The sequence below is a fragment of the Felis catus genome, chromosome X, assembly GCF_018350175.1.
Source record: "Felis catus isolate Fca126 chromosome X, F.catus_Fca126_mat1.0, whole genome shotgun sequence".
Taxonomy (NCBI): domain Eukaryota; kingdom Metazoa; phylum Chordata; class Mammalia; order Carnivora; family Felidae; genus Felis; species Felis catus.
In genome coordinates, this window is record NC_058386.1 from 95,676,099 (window position 1) to 95,695,301 (window position 19,203).

The 19,203-nt window shown below is 45.8% G+C and overlaps 1 long non-coding RNA gene across 1 annotated transcript in view; it reads right to left on the reverse strand.

Moving 5' to 3' along the window:
- Positions 1–1,380: 1,380 nt before the first annotated feature.
- Positions 1,381–19,203, reverse strand: part of LOC123383426 — a 263,647-nt gene continuing 245,824 nt past the window's right edge. The window contains exon 4 of the long non-coding RNA XR_006593142.1: positions 1,381–2,537. This is a non-coding gene — a long non-coding RNA (uncharacterized LOC123383426). The remainder of the gene's footprint in view (positions 2,538–19,203) is intronic.

Sequence of the window (19,203 nt, forward strand, 5' to 3'; positions counted from 1 at the left end):
CAGGCTCTGGGCTGACAGCTCGGAGCCTGGAGCCTGCTTCAGATTCTGTGTCTCCCTCTCTCTCCGCCCCTCCCTCACTTGTCCTCTCTCTCTCTCTCTCTCTCAAAAATGAATAAACGTTAAAAAAAATAATAAAAAAAAAATAAAGAGTCCACAAGCCTTTCCTTCTTCCACTTTTGTCTCTCCCAATCTTACCGTGTTTCTAATTCACTCATTCAAGTCTATTCCCTTTGGACATGATCCGGTTTTTTACGGGAACTATCCATAAAGAATTTCAAAGTATGTGCCTCAAAACACGTGAAGACTATTCATTGCCATGATTTTCACATAAACTGAACATTCAGTCTAGGTTTGTGTCTATTTCCTCCACGGCTGACGCCATTCACACAAAATAAAGTGGCAAGCATAAAATGAAATTTATTACCGTTAGTCATAAGAACGGCCAAATATCCCTTACCGGCTACAGTATGGTCGAATTGTCTGCATCATTTCACACACTGGGTCCCCGGTTAAGCTAGGAGGGATTAAGGACCAGAGAAGTAAATTGATCTGCCAAACATCACAAAGCTACCGAGTATCAGAATATGTAGTTTTCACCTGTCATTTGGAAGTGTGTGAAAACACAGATGTCCTCATCTGAGTCACACAACACCGGAGTCCTTGAGAAAACTGCAACCGAGGGCCTGGCCTGGCCCCATTGTGTATGTTCAGTAAGTATTTACTGAACGGATCCAAACTCATTTGGAGGATACGTGGTGTAATAAAAAAGCAGTCCATGAAGCTTTAACTCTTTGCCAAGACCATGGCCCCATTTGGAACAAAGCACATGGAGACAATATTTTCTGCGTAAAGTTGCTGAGGCTCACGTAAGGGAGACGCCCTGTCACCCTAGTCCTTAAGTGACTGGTTCCCCAGGTCACGGGCAACGATAGCTGTGGCTTGTTTGAAACTCTGCCCAATGGAGACCTCCCGCATTGGATGATGCTTAATGGACTAGAGTAGGGCTTTTGTCAGATACGAAGTTAGGGACACAAAGAGGTCAGGTTGTATTCCAAAAAAAAAACAAATTGTATCCTAAGGCCTTGTGGGAGAACACATGACTTTCAGGAAAAATAAAGGGGCCTTAAGGAGAAGAGATGGGAAATGGGACAGTTGTAGCACATGTCTATTTAGGGAACTTCTTATCCCATTGATTTGTGGCGATTTTTTTTTTTTAATTTTGGATGAAATACTTTATTGTTTTTCAAGTGTGTCTATCTTGAGAGAGAAAGAGAGAGAGTGAGTGCGAGATAAATCAGAGGAAAGGCAGAGAGAGAGGGAGAGAGAGAGAATCCCAAGCAGGCTCCGTGCTGTCAGTGCAGAGCCTGACGCGGGGCCCGATCCCACAAACCATGAGAGCATTACCTGAGCCGAAATCAAGAATCCGATGCTCAACCGACTGAGCCACCCAGGCGCCCGACTGGTGAGGACTTCTAGTCAGTGACAAGATTCAGTCTTCTGCAGATGTGAAACTCCCCAGGAGGGAGATTTGTGGCAGGTGAATTCTTTTTTGGAGGCTTTGCTTTTAGGAAGATAAAGGGAGTTAAGAAAAAGTTTCTTCCTGCACCTGCGGTTTCTTCACCGTCTTCAGCTCAAAATAACCCCTACGCCACTGTGACATACTCCAGACCCCTTTGGCACATCACCTTTTGTTCAGTGGCACTGCAGACCCCCTTCTTCACGAAGCATTTTTTATTCTCTGATGGAACCTTCTGGAAATCAGTTACTAGGATCCGGAAATTTTAATTGGTAGCCAGCCAGTCGAGGATACTTGAAGAGGGTCTATTTACCCGGTCATTAAAAGCATCCTGCAATTTAGGGTTCCTCTAAACACCTAAAAGGCTAGCGTGACAGGTTTCAATGGGATATAACTGGGTGATAGACCGCGATATGTATGTGCTTTTTGGAAAGGTGGGTGAGAGATCATGGCTAGACTATTTGTTTGACCAATGGCCTGTAACACTGAAATGGAAAACTCAAATGCATATATGCTACAGTGATAAGGGAAGGATGTGTGTGGAGGAAATACTAGGACTCCTAAGAGTTCTTTCTACCGTGTCCATAATACATTTTCTATGAGAGCATGGTTCTGAAGTCACAAAGAAAATAAATAGCAATATACAGTTCAGTCTTCAAATATCGGCTGGATGAAGAACTTTCTAGAATGTCCCCGTGGTGACGGGAAAATGCAACTAGAAAATTTATTACGCAGAGGAATGACCTTCTGTAAGACACCCATGTTCCCATAACCAGGATGTGTGAATAGGTTGCCATGTGTAGCAAAAGGGGCGCTGACAATGTGATTCACTTCAGGGTCTTGTGATGGCGAGATTATCCTGAATGATCTGGGCAGGTCCGACGTAACCGCGAGAGTCCTTACAAGAGAATAAGGGAGGCCGGAGAGTCAGAGCAGGAGGCACGACAACACAAGCAGCACGGGACTGAGGCGATTCTTGGAAGAGGGCAGTGAGCCAAGGGATGTCAGAAGATTCTAGAAGCTGGAAAAAGCAAAGCACGGATTCGTACCTAGATGCTTCACAAGAATCACAGCCCGGCTGACATCTCAACTTTAGTCGGGTGAGACACGTCACTTGCCTGACCTCCAGAAATGTAAGATAATAAATCTGTGTTGTTTTAAGCCACTTCAGCGTGTGGGCATTTGTTATATAGTGCCAATTGGAAACAAATATGGTGCTATTTACTTTTCTGTTTATACTTTCATTTCCTTCGATCAGGGCTTGCTTATGCTCGCGGTTTAGTCCCCGGCAATAAATGCAAGGATGTGACATTCAGACAATTTTGCAGCGAAAAATACCGTTCTTATTCATTCACGTGTCCGTTAGGACTTCCGTCAAAGTGTAATTAAAGACCAAAAAACCCAGCTCATGCCTTTGATGTAGAACACAAAGCATAATTTAATCATTTTTTCTTCCCTGATTCACCCAATAGCACGAATTTAAGACCACAGGAACAACTTGACAGGTAAGAACTCACAGCCTAAACCAACAGGAAACCACGGTCCACCAGAGAACAAAGCACCACCCTTAGCAAGGTAGAGGGAGGCCTGATAGATGAGGACGTAGCCTCTGGCCTTTCTATGTTTATTTATTTTTTGAGAGAGAGAGACAGAGAGGCAGAGAGAGTCGGAGACACAGAATCTGAAGGAGGCTCCAGGCTCTGAGCTGTCAGCACAGAGCCCAATGCGGGGCTCGAACTCACCGAGGGGTGAGATCATGACCCGAGCTGAAGTCGGACACGTAACCAACCGAGCCACCCAGGCAGGCGCCCCTCTGACCTTTCAGAACAAGATCTGCTTCTGTGTCTGAGCTGATGAGGACCATCTAGGTCACCATTAGAAGGGAGGGCCTCATTCCCCTTGGGCCCGGATTGGAACGATTAGCTCCATTCAAAGTCTGCCTCCTAACAATACTGCCCTGCTCCTTGACCCTGATCGTGACCCAAGTTCTGATCTAAGGATCTGCCAACATAAAGTGCCCCTCTCCACCACATGCTTTGACGATATCCAGGAAGCACGCTCAGCCAGTATAAACACAGCCTCTTCCCGCTGTATACGGATTCGGACTTCATGTCCCATTCCAGCCCTGCCTGTGCCCTAAACCCATTTGTTCCCACTTTCCACTCATTGTTGACCTGGCGCCACTATTTTTCCCTAGGTCAGAGAATCAGAAAGAGTTTCACATGGCACGTTAAATACATTATAATTCATACAGCGGTCTCAAGATAGCTTGCGAACACGGTCCGTGTTCCCAGCAGCTGTACCTAGCAAATGAAGAAGCTAGAACTCAAATCAGGTCTGCGCCGATCCCAAAGCTCCTCTCTTGCACACTATCGTATATTGTCTCTCACTCAGAAAATCCCAAGTAAGGTCAGAATCGACCACCGATAGAGAATCGTTCGATCCTTGTGCCCACGCACAATGGCCAAATCAACTACAGGACTCCAGCCGTACAGGACCCTGCCTCAACACTGCCCCTTCTCGATGATCTTTGTTAATATGATACGCTTTGCGATGCTCAATATTAATACTACCGGTTTGCATTTCATCACCCATAAGGCAAAGCAGTGATGAATCTCAGAATTTCATGACATAAAACAAGGAATCTGAGAACAAAGATGGCGGCTCACAGGAATGACTCTGTTTAGAAAATTCTTGAATGCATATCCTAGAAATGAAAGAAAGTTTCTGCTTCATCCTAAAACCTGAAAGGCAATGGTTATTTCTCAAAAACTCTTGGACCCAGAAGGAGGCTCAGTGCCTGAGCCAATGGACACCTAATATCGCTAAAGAAGAATGTTAACTGGCTTTCCTGTGAGGAGATAACTCAGTGGTCAATAAAAGTGGATAAAATCAGTGTGTATGGAAGGTTGATGGGACCTTCATCAATTTTGTGATTACAGAATTCAGATTTTTCTAGAAGGATATGCTGGTTTACTTTTTTTTTTTTAATTTTTTTTTCAACGTTTATTTATTTTTGGGACAGAGAGAGACAGAGCATGAACGGGGGAGGGGCAGAGAGAGAGGGAGACACAGAATCGGAAACAGGCTCCAGGCTCCGAGCCATCAGCCCTGAGCCTGACACGGGGCTCGAACTCACGGACCGTGAGATCGTGACCTGGCTGAAGTCGGACGCTTAACCGACTGCGCCACCCAGGTGCCCCTAGGATATGCTGGTTTAGAGTGGAGGCTGAAAAGAAACATTAGGCATTACTTCAGGAGGAATTTGGAACAAATTATGAAATAGGTAGCATACTTTAATGAATTTTCTTATTATTACCGTCCTCCCCCACCCCCAGCCCCCAAAGCTGTTTTGCACTGTAGTTCCTGAAAGCAGTTTACGGTAGTGGTTAAAAACTGGATAAGGACTCAGGCTTTGGAGTCAAATAAACATAGATTAAAATTCCAGTTCTGACATTCAAAATCCATGAGTTGGGGTGTCTGCGTGGCTCAGTAGATTAAGCATCCAATTCTTGATTTCGGCCCAGGTCACGGTCTCCAGTTCGTGAGTTCGAGCCCCGCATCTGGCTCGGAGCTGACAGCACACAGCCTGCTTGGGATTCTCTCTCTCCTTCTCTCTCTGTCCCTCCCCAACTCTCTCTCTCTCTCTCCAAATACAAAAATGAACTTAGAAATAAATCTTTGGAAAAAAAAAATCCATGAGTCTATGGGAGAGTTCATTTCTGCGAACCTCAAAGTGCTGCCGTAAAAATTAAATCATACAGGCGCGCCTGGGTAGCTCAGTCGGTTGAGCGTCTGACTTCGGCTCAGGTCATGATCTCACGGCCCGTGAGTTCGAGCCCCACGTCAGCTGTGCCGACAGCTCGGAGCCTGGAGCCCGCTTCGGATTCTGTGTCTCCCTCTCTCTCTCTGCCCCTTCCCCACTAGCATTCTGTCTCCGCCTCTCTCAAAAATAAAGACACATTAAAAGAAAATTCAATCACACAACAGAGTATCTGCCATATCACGATTCTGGAGAAGTTTCCCTCAACCAGAAAAGTATCTTCCAGAGGTAGACATGGTGTAGCAATTTTCTAAAGGGAGCCAAATTGTAGAGCTGCTCATCCACTGCAACCCTAAAGAAATAATTGATGAAATACACCAAACCTTTATTTACGGTGGTGACGTCTTTTACTTCTGTTTATGACAAGAGTAACCAGTACTGGACTTCTCCTCCTGCTATTAAAAAGCAAAGCAAAACAAAAACAAAAACGAACACCACAAAAAGACAAAGGATGCGAAACATCTGTTTTTATACACGAGACAATAGTGCAGATTGGAAATCCTTAAAACGAAGAGAAGAAGCTCGAGAAATACGCATATAGCTCTCCTGAAGTCTTTGGCCGAACCGGAAGTTGTTCTTGCACAAGGGGGACGCTCTGTGAAGATAGCCAAAAAACGCTAGGTGGGCTGCAAGGCAAACAATTCGCAGAACTCACACCGGACTGGAAAACGTTCCCTTTCTCGTCAGCCGGCAGGGGCCAGCGAACACATTCATATGATAAATATTTTCAGCGTTGTGGGTCACACATGGTGTCTGTCACATCATCTTCTTCATGTTGTTTTTCTGTTTAAACTACCCTTTAAAAAAGGAAAAATAGGGGCGCCTGGGTGGCGCAGTCGGTTAAGCGTCCGACTTCAGCCAGGTCACGATCTCGCGGTCCGGGAGTTCGAGCCCCGCGTCGGGCTCTGGGCTGATGGCTCAGAGCCTGGAACCTGTTCCCGATTCTGTGTCTCCCTCTCTCTCTGCCCTTCCCCCGTTCATGCTCTGTCTCTCTCTGTCCCAAAATTAAATAAACATTGAAAAAAAATGTTTAAAAAAAAATAAAAAAGGAAAAATAATTCTCACCTCTCAAGCCGTTCACAATCAGCCAATAGGCAGGATTTGATCCACAGGTTACCATTTGCTGGATTTTGAGCTAGACTGTAGACACCCCTTTGAGCCCCCAGAGTATTCGGTAGAGACCGAAAGAAGTTAGCACCTTCGTAACAGCATTTAAGTTACATAGAGAACAAAGTATATTCTTTTGACTCAGACTAACACAGCCTAAACACAAACAGAAATGAATCAGGAATAAGGAAACAGTTATATGAGTAAAAGAGAGACTATCACCAAAATCCTACAGATATTAATAAGGAAACTAGAGTATCGCCAACATTATGCCGATAAATCCATCATATGAAACGGGCAGATTCCGTGAGTGACACCGATGATAAACAACGGCACAGGAATATAAAGAAAATCTGACTAAGCCCACAACTATCAAAGAAATCGAAGTCATAATTGAAAACCTACACACAAAGAAAACTTCAAGCCCATATGGCTTCTTTGGTGAGTCCTAGGAGACATTTCAGAAATAAGTACTAGCAACAAATACAAACGAAACCCCTCGAGCTCGTTCTCGAAATACTGAGCCAAGCAACAGGTAAAAGTATACATCATGACCAACTAAGCCTCATCCCCAAGATTTCAAGGCTGCCCTCCACGTCTGTAAAGCGAGCAACATAAACCACCATAGGAACCAACGAAAGAACAAAAACCATAGGATCATCTCAACGGATGCAGGAAAAGCCCTTGTAAGGAATTCAAGCAGTCGTTATAAAAATGCTCCTTAAAAGGGGCATCTACAAAAACCCACGGCTGGGGCGCCTGGGTGGCGCAGTCGGTTAAGCGTCCGACTTCAGCCAGGTCACGATCTCGCGGTCCGGGAGTTCGAGCCCCGCGTCGGGCTCTGGGCTGGCGGCTCAGAGCCTGGAGCCTGCTTCTGATTCTGTGTCTCCCTCTCTCTCTGCCCCTCCCCCGTTCATGCTCTGTCTCTCTCTGTCCCAAAAATAAATAAACGTTGAAAAAAAAAATTCAAAAACCCACGGCTAACATCGTATCTAACAGACAACAGCTAAAAACTAAACCGCATTCTAGCTGATGTGGTAGCAAATGAAATAAGAAAATAAAAGGCATATATTGTGGTAAGGGTCAGGGGCTGTTCTAACAGCAGGGATGAGTGTTGTGTATTAATTTTTGTGTACTGAGCTTGAAGCCTGTGAACTTACTGAACTCAATTATTCTAGGACTTTTTTGGTAGATTCTTTAGGGTTTCCTAAAAGACAACTTTACCTTTCTGATGTGATTTTATATTTTATAAAAAGGACAAAACTCATCTCTGCTGTTAGGGCAGCGTCTGGTATGTGCAAAACACTTGGTGAACATTGTTTCTTTTTATTTGGCGTAAATATTTGAAATGGGATGCATGAGAGTTATGCAACGCTATAGTATACATACGCCTTATCCTAATGCCTTCTCAAATTCTTTGTTTTGTGATGTTTTATTTATTTTTGAGAGAGAGAGAGCATGAGAGCAGGGGAGGGGCAGAAAGAGGGAGACCAGAATCCGAAGCAGGCTCCAGGCTCTGAGCTGTCAGCACAGAGCCCGACGCGGGGCTCGAACTTGTGAACGGCAAGATCACGACCTGAGCGCAAGTCGGACGCTCAACTGACTGAGCCACCCAGGTGCCACTCAAATTCTTTTTTTTTTATATTTATTTATTATTTTGAGAGAGAGCGCGCGAGCACATACACACACGTGAGAAGGAGAGGGGCAGAGACAGAGAGAGACAGGGAGAGTGAGAATCCCAAGTAAGCTCCACAGTGTCAGCACAGAGCCCAACATGGGGCGAGAACTCAAGAACCGTGAGACCGTGACCTGAGCCAAAATCGAGAGCTGGACACTTAACCAACTGGGCCACCCAGGCAGCCCTCAAATTCTCGAACTATCCCGGATGACTTTACAAATCAACTGTCAGATTTGCTATAAAAGAGGTTTTTCTAAGGACAAGAAGTTGCCGTAGCCTTCGTTGACGTATATGAGTAAACTAATTCACACTAAGCTATAAATGTTGCCCTCTGAGTGATTGTTTTTGACATTTTATTAAGGCATAATTTACAGGGGGTGAAATGCATCGATCTTAATTATAGTCCAATCAGCGTTGCCAAATGCATACAACTGTGTAACTGGCACCCCGATGAAAAATATAGAACATCGCCAGAACACCAGAAAGTTCCATGGTGCCCCATTCCGGTCACCCTTCTCCCACAGAACGACCACTAATCTGTTATTACCACAGATTAGCTTTCCTTGGTTTCTATGGGGCGTCTGGGTGGCTCAGTCGGTTGAGCGACCGACATCAGCTCAGGTCATGATCTCACGGCTCGTAGGGCTCTGTGCTGACAGCTCAGAGCCTGGAGCCTGCTTCAGATTCTGTCTCAGTCTCTCTCTGCCCCTCCCCTGCTTGTGCTCTCTCTCTCTCTCTCTCTCAAATATAAATAAACATTAAAGAAAAAATAAAAAAAAGAAGAATGTTCTCTTCTTTGCCTGGCATTTTTCAGCATAATGTTATTTTTTATTTTTATAATATTTTCTTTAAACTTTTTTTTAACATTTATTTATTTTTGAGAAGAGAGAGACAGAGCATGAGCGGGGGAGGAGAGAGAAAGAGGGAGACAAAGGATCCGAAGCAGGCTCCAGGCTCCAAGCTGTCAGCCCAGAGCCCGACGCGGGGCTCGAACTCACGGACCGCGAGATCATGACCTGAGCCGAAGTCAGACGCCCAACCGACTGAGCCACCCAGGCGCCCCTATTTTTATAATATTTTATTGTGACAAGAAAACTTAACATGTACCCTCTTTTCTATGCTTTTTAAAAATGTTTATGTATTTATTTTGAGAGAGAGAGAATGAGCAGGAGAGGGGCAGAGAGAAAGGTAGAGAGAGAATCCCAAGCAGGCTCTGTGCTGTCAGCGCAGAGCCCGACTTGGAGCTCGAGTCCATGAACTTTGAGATCGTGACCTGAGCCCAAATCAAGAGTCAGACACTCAATTGACTGAGCCACCCAGGCATCCCAAGATGCACCCTCTTTTCTAAGTGCACAAGGTAGTATTTTTAACCATGGGCACAATGTTGTTCAGGAGATCTCGAGCCCTTATCCATCTTGTGTAACTGAAACTTTATACTTCTTTTTTTTTTAATGTTTATTTATTTTTGAGACAGAGAGAGACAGAGCATGAATGGGGGCAGGGCAGAGAGAGAGGGAGACACAGAATCGGAAGCAGGCTCCAGGCTCTGAGCCATCAGCCCAGAGCCTGACGCGGGGCTCGAACTCACGGACCGCGAGATCGTGACCTGAGCTGAAGTTGGACGCTCAACTGACTGAGCCACCCAGGCGCCCCTGAAACTTTATACTTCTTAAACAGCAACTCCCTGTTTCTACCCCTCCACTAGCCCCTGGCAACCACCATTCTACTCTCTGCGTCTAGGAGCCTGACTACCTTAGAAACCGCACGCAGCATTTGCCCTTCTGTGACGACCTTACTTCACTTAGCGTCACGTTCTCAAGGTTCACTCACGTCATTCCATATTGCAATATATGCATCCCTTATAGGTATACACCTCATCCTCTTGATGATGTTCAGCTTCCGAGATCCTGATTTCGATTCGATTGGGTAAATACCTATGAGGGGGACTGTGGGATCCCATGGTGGTTTGAATTTTTTGAGGATCCTCTATATTGCCTTCATAGCGGCTGAATCATTTTGCTGTCCTACTAACAGTCTGGAGGGGGCAAAACAGAATTGATTAGCTTGGGAAAAAAAAAAATGAACCCACCACCGGACGCACGTCCTGGTAATCAAGGAAAGATAGGCCTTCCTATCTCACGTGATAGGTAAGAATGTTCGATGGGTGGATCTCACACGATGGCTAAGAATACAGATAGGTGGCAGGGTCGTATTTTCAAACGCTAACCTTAGTTCCTTTCTGCTCATCCCTCAGAACTCCCAGACAATCCCATATCCTTCAAACAGCAAGGCTGTCCCATAGTCCTTACTTTACGTGAGGGATGTAACAGAAAGGAGAAATAGTCTCTAGAGATCTCAGAGAAGAGAGGAAACTCGAGGCATGGTACCCTTTTGCCCATTCTTGACCTTAGCAATCAGAGTCTGTTAACCACACAGGAGGGTCGGGTTAGCGGTCCTTCCCCTTAATGTATCTTCCAGACTCCCAACAAACACCAGCACCTCACCCGGGGACTACCGAGCGTGATGTTTGTCTGGCCAGCTGACTACTCAGTACGGACCACATCTTCCGCAGCATCCAAGGACAGCAGGAATCCAAGAGAAGGGCATTATTAGCATTCTGCTGGTGTTCAAGAGAAGCTCTCACACAGGTTAACTATGAACTAAGGGGAGCTACATCTTCCTCGAGTCGGGAAACTGGGTTACATGCTCCTACCCGCCAACCTCCCCTTCCATGAAACCAAATAGAGAATAGTCATCCAAACAAATTCAACTAAAATCAAGGTGTTTGCTTTTCCTTTCCTTTGCTTTCTTCTTAAGTGTATTTATTTATTTTGTGCGAGAGAGAAAGCAAGCAAGCAGGGGAGGGGCAGAGAGAGAGAGAGAGAGAGGATCTCAAGCAGGCCCTGCACCGCCAGGGCAGATCCCCATGCGGGGCTCGAATTCACGTAGCACAAGATCATGACCTGAGCTAAAACTCAAGAGTCGGATGCTTAACTGACTGAACCACCCAGGCGCCCTGGCTTTTCCTTTTTCAAGCTACTGGGATCTGAGTGCATTGTAATTACGTACCCCCGGGGCAAAACACATGAATTTTGACTGGAAGTTAAGGACTACATTACTAGGGAACACGAATATAGGGCCCCTATTTCTTTCAGGATTGATAGGACGACAGCTCTAAGGCAAGAATGTAATAAGCTTTGCAGCAGACCAGGTACTAATCCTAGCTGTAGTACTTAGCAGATGTGCGCCATTAGACAAGTTACTTAAACTCTACCGGCCTCAGTTTCCTCACCTGGGAGTGGACTTAATACCACTTCCCTCACCAGGTTGTAGTGAAAAATAGAGACAATCATCTGACGCTTAGTACCAAAACCACCTATTACCGTAGCGGGCGCATGGAAGACATTTAGTAAATGGAATTATTAATGAAAAATCGTTCGGCCAAAGCGCCGCCATTAAAAATTCACTCCTTTGGGTTAATGAGCTACTCACTTAAACAGAATCATTGCTGGCCAGCGTTGTAAAAGACCTAATGTCCCCTTGGCACCTGCATTTAGATTTTTCATCTTTATGCCCTTCTGTCCTTAAATCGGTGTTTTGTTAGAGAAAGAAAAGGAGAGATCAGAGAAAGCGTGGCAGAAAACGCAACAAAGAAAAATTGCCAATTCTAGTTTAGATTTGTGACTTCAGAAGTTGGGTGATAGATGTGACATATTTAAGAACTTATTTTTCCAGAAAACGGAGCTGGACCAGGCAGACGGTATAAATTTCCCTGATGTTACGATAGGGTTAGTGCATTATAATTTAAGTACTACTCTTCAAATACGACCAAAAAATATATATGTGCGTGTCTTCCCCCAACTTCGTGTATTTCTGATTACCTTAATCATTCATTACTTTCTCAAGCATTACAACATAAAAATGAGGAATGGCTTTTAGCTAAGAAATTTTGCAAGGGAGAACATGGTAATGCGTAACAGCTGCAGCTATGAATTTTATGGAAGCTTCGTTGAAAACAACATGAAATGGCAAAATCAGATCCCAAATTAACTCCGCAGTGTTGTCTGCTAGGCGCGAAATCCATCATTCTTATCTATGATGAGAAGAGCATGAAATAACGTACCTTGAATTTTCTTGGGTAGAAATCATCATCGTCATCTCTTTACTGAGGGTCTCGTATATGGGCGGGAATGTGCAAACAGCTACGCATATGAACACAAGGTGCCTACCTTCGAAGAACTTAAAAATAAATTGGGAAACCGGGCAGTGTAGACAAATATGAAAGCACCGTATCGAGATCAGAGTTAATCGGTAACTATTCCTTGTTATCCCGCAACTAATTCCTGAGCTTGGACTCTCTTCCCTGCATCAAGTGACTCCCCCCGTCCCCCAACCTATCTGCTTAGTTTCTGACTTCAGTAAATACACACGTAAGGCTTTTCCGGCAAAATCTTGCAAAATGATTCCCACCAGCGCCATGAGGCCCCAGGAAGAGATTTGTCACACTATGCATATCTTCAGTTTACTCTTTGAATTAGTTGTGCCCATTTTCAGATGGTTTTGTTTAGCCTTATAATTCAGACGTCCACCATTTTCCACTTTCCGTTTTCCCCGACAGTTGGCTGTCCCCAGTAGAAGCCCTCGAGACAGGGCCTGGGAGCTCTATTTCTGTCCTGGGCCTCGCCACCTCCTTTTTGCTCCTTATACCTGGCTTGCCTCACTTTGTCACCTCTCCCTCTCTATCGGCACTTCAGTCTGACCCATGATCTAACCTCACATCCGTACTCAGCATGAAATCTCGCTGTGGTCTTGTTCTGACTTAAATTTCTATCTTGTTGGGGCGCCTGGGTGACTCTGTCGGTGGGGCATCTGACTTGGTTTTGGCTCAGGTCGTGATCTCATGGCTTGTGGGCTCGAGCCCTGCCTCAGGCTGCACACTGATAGCAGGGAGCCTGCTTGAGACTCTCTCTCTCTCTGCCCCTCCCCCACTCATGAGCACTCACCCCCCTCTCTCAAAATACACTTAAAAAAATAATAAATTTTCACCTTGTTTCTCTCGCCACATTTCTCTTTTTTGTTGTAATTTTTTTTAATGTTTATTTTTGACAGAGAGGGAGAGTGAGTAGGGGAGGGGCAGAGAGAGAGAGGGAGACACAGAAACTAAAGCAGGCTCCAGGCTCCGAGCTGTCAGCACGGAGCCCGACGCGGGGCTCGAACTCACGGACAGCGAGATCATGACCTGAGCCGGAGTCGGACGCTCAACCGACCGGGTGCCACATTTCTTGTTTCAGTAATCCTTCGAACACTGGCATTTCCTGACTACTGACTGCGTGCTCCGGCCCCATCTCTCCGATATTTCTCATTAAAACCTATAGCCACAAAGTGTTGGCTCAGGCTCTATTTAAAATCTCTGAATGACGGTAACTTTTCTAACGGACACTGGATTCACGGCAATCAACAGCGATGAGGAAATATGGTTGTAGAGCAAACCTATGTAACTGTATTCATGTCTAACCTGACAGCAAGATCATGAGCCTCTAACAAAAGTCTCCACAAACCCCCTGTCTCCCTTCAGAATAGTAAGAACAGGCAACAATGAAATACCCGTTGAGGGCAACGCATTTGGGCAAGGAGCATAATGAACAATGAAAACTATTAGGTGACAGGTTGATGGGGAACACCGTGTTGACATAGTGTCAGAGCATCACCCCCTGGCTTACTTGCTGGCTGAGAAGGTAGGAGAGGGTCATTTTCAGTAGACGAAGCTACCAGTCATCCCATTAAGCCAGGGATCTTTTCACTAATACAGAATCAAACACACATCATGTCTCTGAATATGGTACAATATACAGCACACAGCCTCATCTATGAGGCAACATCATCCTATGAAAACCACGTAACCCAAATCCAGTAAACTTCAGTTCTAAATTCTAGTTTCGGGAAACATAAGGAATAGAGGAACATGCTCACTAACACCACGAGGTAAAGCAGGGGACACCAAAATATAACTTCTTCTTTTTTATTTATTTAGTTAGTTAGTTTAGTTTACTTCTTGTGAGAGAGAGAGAGAGCAAACAGGGGAGAGGCAAAGAGAGAGGAAGAAAGGGAGAATCCCGAGCAGGCTCCATACTGTCAGCGCAGAGCCTGACATGGGGCTCGGTCTCACGGAATGTGAGATCATGACCTGAGCCGAAGTCGAGTCGGACGCGTACCTGACTGAGCCACTCGTGCATGCCAAAATAGAACTTATTCTAGAGCACGGTATTTCCATCAAAACCATGGCAAGAAAGGCGGGGGGTGAATTACATACATGTGAACAGAGAGAGATGGATTTGGTTTTAATTAAAGGCATGGGCAGGAAATTCAGCGAAGTTTCAGCGTAAGGGAACAATGGGTTGATCGTTCACAGAAAGACAAGTGGTTGGCATAACATCTAAGTACAGGGAAAGCTTTGAGCACAGATACAAGTGACGACTAACTCAGAATGAATTCACCTTGTAACCATCGCCATGGAAGGGATTAGATATTAAGCCACGGGCTCCAGGATTTTGGGTCCCTCCCGCGCTTTTTCCTTCACTAGTCCGTGCTCATCAGGTATCGGCTTGGCCATTCCTTCTCCAGTTCTGCTCTAGCTCCCCTCTTCCATGTTCCCACGGTGCTCTCTTCTTCCATCATGTGACTTCATATATTAAATTGCCTCTCTGCCTCTCTCTGTGGTTCGAGAACTTCTACAGCACAAGGCTAGGGTGTTCTAAGAGTCCAGCCCAATGTCCGCCAGAGCACGGGCTTTCAGTAAATCTGGTATATCTTGTTGCTTAAAACGGAAGTATTTCTAGGTCCTGTCCTAAAAGCTGGAGCCTAATTCTTAATCTCGCCTAAGAGCTGAGGTCCAGTTATCTAACCAGATAAAATTTCATTGTCTAGCTGCCCGCAAGTCTGTCCCAATATCACCTCCTATGGAATCTTATCATGCTGTTCTGTTCATCTGTCAATGCGTCCCTGCTACTTAATTTTCTAACATGCCAAAGTCAACGTCACTGTTCTTTCTTGTTCTACCGAAATGCTGGAGTTTTCTGTGGGAATTTCTAAATACCTGAGACAGGAGCAGGTTGCAGGGCATGCTGGTGACACCTTAGCCCTCGAAGCTCGTTATCTGAAGGGTAGTTAAGCTTGCCGTGCAAGAGTCATCCAATTAAGTTGTTTCCACTGCATCTATCCCCATTGTCACTGTCCCCTAATTGCCAGCACTTGCAACCTGTAAAATCCCCCCAAGAGGCCATCAAATGCAAGTCTAGCTTCCATTTTGAGTATCTATTTCGGCTCAGGTCATGATCTCCCAGTTCGTGGCTTCGAGCCCCACGTCAGCCTCGGCGCCGATGGTGCGGAGCCTGCTTGGGATTCTCTCTCTCTCTCTCTCTCTCTCTCTCCCTCCCTCCCTCCCTCCCTGCCCCTCCCCTGCTCGGGCACGCTGCCTCTCCAAAGAAATAAACAAACATTAAAAAAATAATAATAAAGGGCAATAGCCAGCTTTATGAAGTTTGAAAAACGTGAACACTTGGACCGGTCTGTCCACCAGAGGGGACAAAAAATTGAACAGCCTAACGCACCCTTAGACTTTCACAAAGAAAGCACTTCACCTCTATTTGTCTCGCTGCTGATCAGGTTAATTGTCAAGGGTTAATTGTCAATGACAAATTGAAGTCCACACCCTCCAGCCTTTTGAGGATCTGCCACCTGAAGTTTCAAACGTGGCACCCAGCACGAATGGTCAAGGCAGGGATCTGTCAAACCGGTCCTTCGTCTCTTCATCAACTTATTACGTCATATTGATGCAAGGTTCTCAGAGGATTACCCACCTGACCACCCTGTGTTTCTCTCTCTCTTCTTCTTCTTCTTTTTTTTTTAATAGCACTCACCACGACATCTCTAGCACCAAACACAGGACCAGGTATTTTCGAAAGTGCTCGGGGCGCCTGGGTGGCTTGTTCGCTTGAGCGTCTGACTCTTGACCTCAGCTCGCGTTGTGATCCCAAGGTTGTGAGATCGAGCCCCGTGTCGGGCTCTGTGCAGAGGGGGGAGCCTGCTTAAGATGCTCTTTCATTCTCTCTCTCTCTCTCCCTCTGCCCCTCTCCCCCCGCTCATGCTCTCTCTCGCTAACTTAAAAAGAAAAGCCTAGACTGAGAAGAGCAGGCTGTAAGTCAGACAAAGAACAAAAACAAGGAAAAACTAAGATTTACACCTTTAAGGACAGGTGGAGTTTGTTTGAGGTATGGGATATTAGTAGCATGACGTAGTCATTCAGAACACCGCTCTACTAGGTTCAGTTTCTAACGTGACCGCTTACTAGCTCTGTGACTTTAGGTAAGTCACATCGACTCTCAAAACCTCAGTTTCCAAACTTTGGAAGTAGGTATCGTAACAGTGTGTTCCTCTGAATGCAGCTGGGAAGATCACCTCGTCCGTAGCACGTGCTCGTTACGTGCTGGCAACTGTCGCCATTGTTAGCCGCGAAACAGGGGACACAAACTACCTAGTTTCATTACATCCACCTACCCCTCCATCCTGGCCCGGTGCCTGCTTGGCACACGGTATTGGGCCCAGAGACAGGAAACATAATTCTTAAAGGCCTTTTCCACTTAATTGCCGAAATGCCTGAGCGTTGTGATTTTGACTGATGACTGCATTACCTTGATCGTGTTTTTGAGTAATGGCTAACTCTCTCAAGCATGACTGTAAATTGACGAGGCATTTGAAAGATGGCCTAAGATTGCAGATAGCCTACACCCTTCAGGCGCTGGCATCTGTGGGAGTCACAAGAGCCCCTTCCTAGCTTAGCATTCGGAATAACAGCTCCCTAAAATATAGCTTCCTACTACAGTAGCAGCGAATAAGGTTGCCACGTGTGTTCTTTTCTAAAATACCAATTTATTGGTCTTCTTCCAGTTACCTTGTCCTTTGTCATGGATTTTCCAGTATCGTTGGCTAGTTCTGGGTTTCCAATATTGGTTTTGCCTCACCTTGGGTCCATTTGCCCACTGACTACCAGACCACACGCTCTGTAGCCTCTAAAATTGGTGAACTGGTCCTTGTCTTCTTGAGTAAAGGGGAAGCTATATGCTAGGAAGTATGCTCAGAGCTTCTAGAGGATTTATCTCCCTGAATGTTAGCAAAGGCCCCACAAGGTTAAGAGCTCTACCCCCATTTTATTTTTATTTCATTTTTACTGTTCATTTATTTTTGACAGAGGGGTGGAATATTGGCAGAGAGAGAGAGAGAGAGAGAGAGAGACACAGAATCCAAAGCAGGCTCCACGCTCTGGGCTGTTAATGCGGAGCCCAATGCGGGGCTCGAACTCATGAACCACAAGATCATGACCTGAGCCAAAGTCGGATGCTTAACTGAGCCATCCAGGTGCCCCCTCTATCCCTGTTTTAAGAGAAGGAAACTATGGCTAAGAGAAGATAGTTTTCTCTCTCAAAAGCACATAGCTATTTGGCGATATAATGGTTTGAATGTTCCGGCCGGCCCGCCCCCCCCCCCCCCCACCGGCCTGAAATCAGAGGCTGAAACCTAATGCCCACGTGATGATATTTGGAGGTGCAACTTTTGGGAGATGATTAGGTCATGAGTGGCCAGGACTAGTAAGTACCCTTGTAAGAGAGAACCCAGAGAGCTCCCTCTTCTCTTCCTCCATATAATGACACAGCAAGAAAACACCCAGCTATAAACCAGAAAGCCGGTTTTCACCAGACAGTAAATCTGCCAGCACCTTGATCTTGAAATTCCCAGCCTCCCAAACTGTGAGAAATAGATTCTGTCTGATTAAAACTACCTAGCATACAGTATTTTTGTTAGAGCGGCCCAAAAGGACTAAGACAGGTGGCAAGGCCGAAACAGGTTAATGGGACCATCAGACTCCAGTCCAAGGTCCTTTTACACTTTGTTAAAGGATTATGCTCAGCTCAGCCTTAGGACAGCCGGTGTTTTGGGTTCAATAGCTTACTTCTTCTTGCAGCGTAGGGATGTGAGTCACAGTGTATATTCCTGAGGTCGTAGTGAATATGCCTTTTGTGGGGGAGGGGGGTGGTGAAAAATGACAGTGATAATGACGATCTGCTGAGGGGCTAGAATGTGCTACATTCTTCTGTGCGTCCGTCCAGCATGCTCTGTTTCTTCTAAAGAAAATACATTTTCCCGGGGCGCCTGGGTGGTGCAGTCGGTTGGGCGTCCGACTTCAGCCAGGTCACGATCTCGCGGTCCGGGAGTTCAAGCCCCGCGTCGGGCTCTGGGCTGATGGCTCGGAGCCTGGAGCCTGTTTCCGATTCTGTGTCTCCCTCTCTCTCCGCCCCTCCCCCGTTCGTGCTCTGTCTCTCTCTGTCTCAAAAATAAATAAACGTTAAAAAAAAAAATTTAAAATGAGCAAAACAAGGGGCGCCTGGGTGGCGCAGTCGGTTAAGCGTCTGACTTCAGCCAGGTCACGATCTCACGGTCCGTGAGTTCAAGCCCCGCGTCAGGCTCTGTGCTGACAGCTCAGAGCCTGGAGCCTGTTTCGGATTCTGTGTCTCCCTCTCTCTCTGCCCCTCCCCCGTTCATGCTCTGTCTCTCTCTGTCCCAAAAATAAATAAACGTTGGGAAAAAAAATTAAAAAAAAAAAGAAAATACATTTTCCCTTCTGCGTTATGCCTTATAAATGCTGAACGTACCACGGTAGGCAGAAGACTAGACCATCCCCCACGGACATCCTTATTCCCAGGATCTTTGAGTGTTACCTGACGTAGCAAAAGGCACCTTTTAGATTTGATTCTCAATATTGTCCTGGATTCTCCCGTTGAGCACAGTGCCATCATGGGGGTCATTATAAGAGAGACAGGAGAATCGAAGTCGGAGAGAGATTGGAAAAAGCTATGCTGCTGATTTGTAAGATGCAGGGAAAGGACCACCAGCCAAAAAATGCCGGCAGTTCTAGAAGCTGGGAAAGGCAAGGGAACAATGATCGCTTAGAGCCTCCGAAAGGAAGTCAGGTCAACACGTTGATCTTGGCCCAGCGAGACCGGTGCGAGTCTCCAGAACCGTCATATA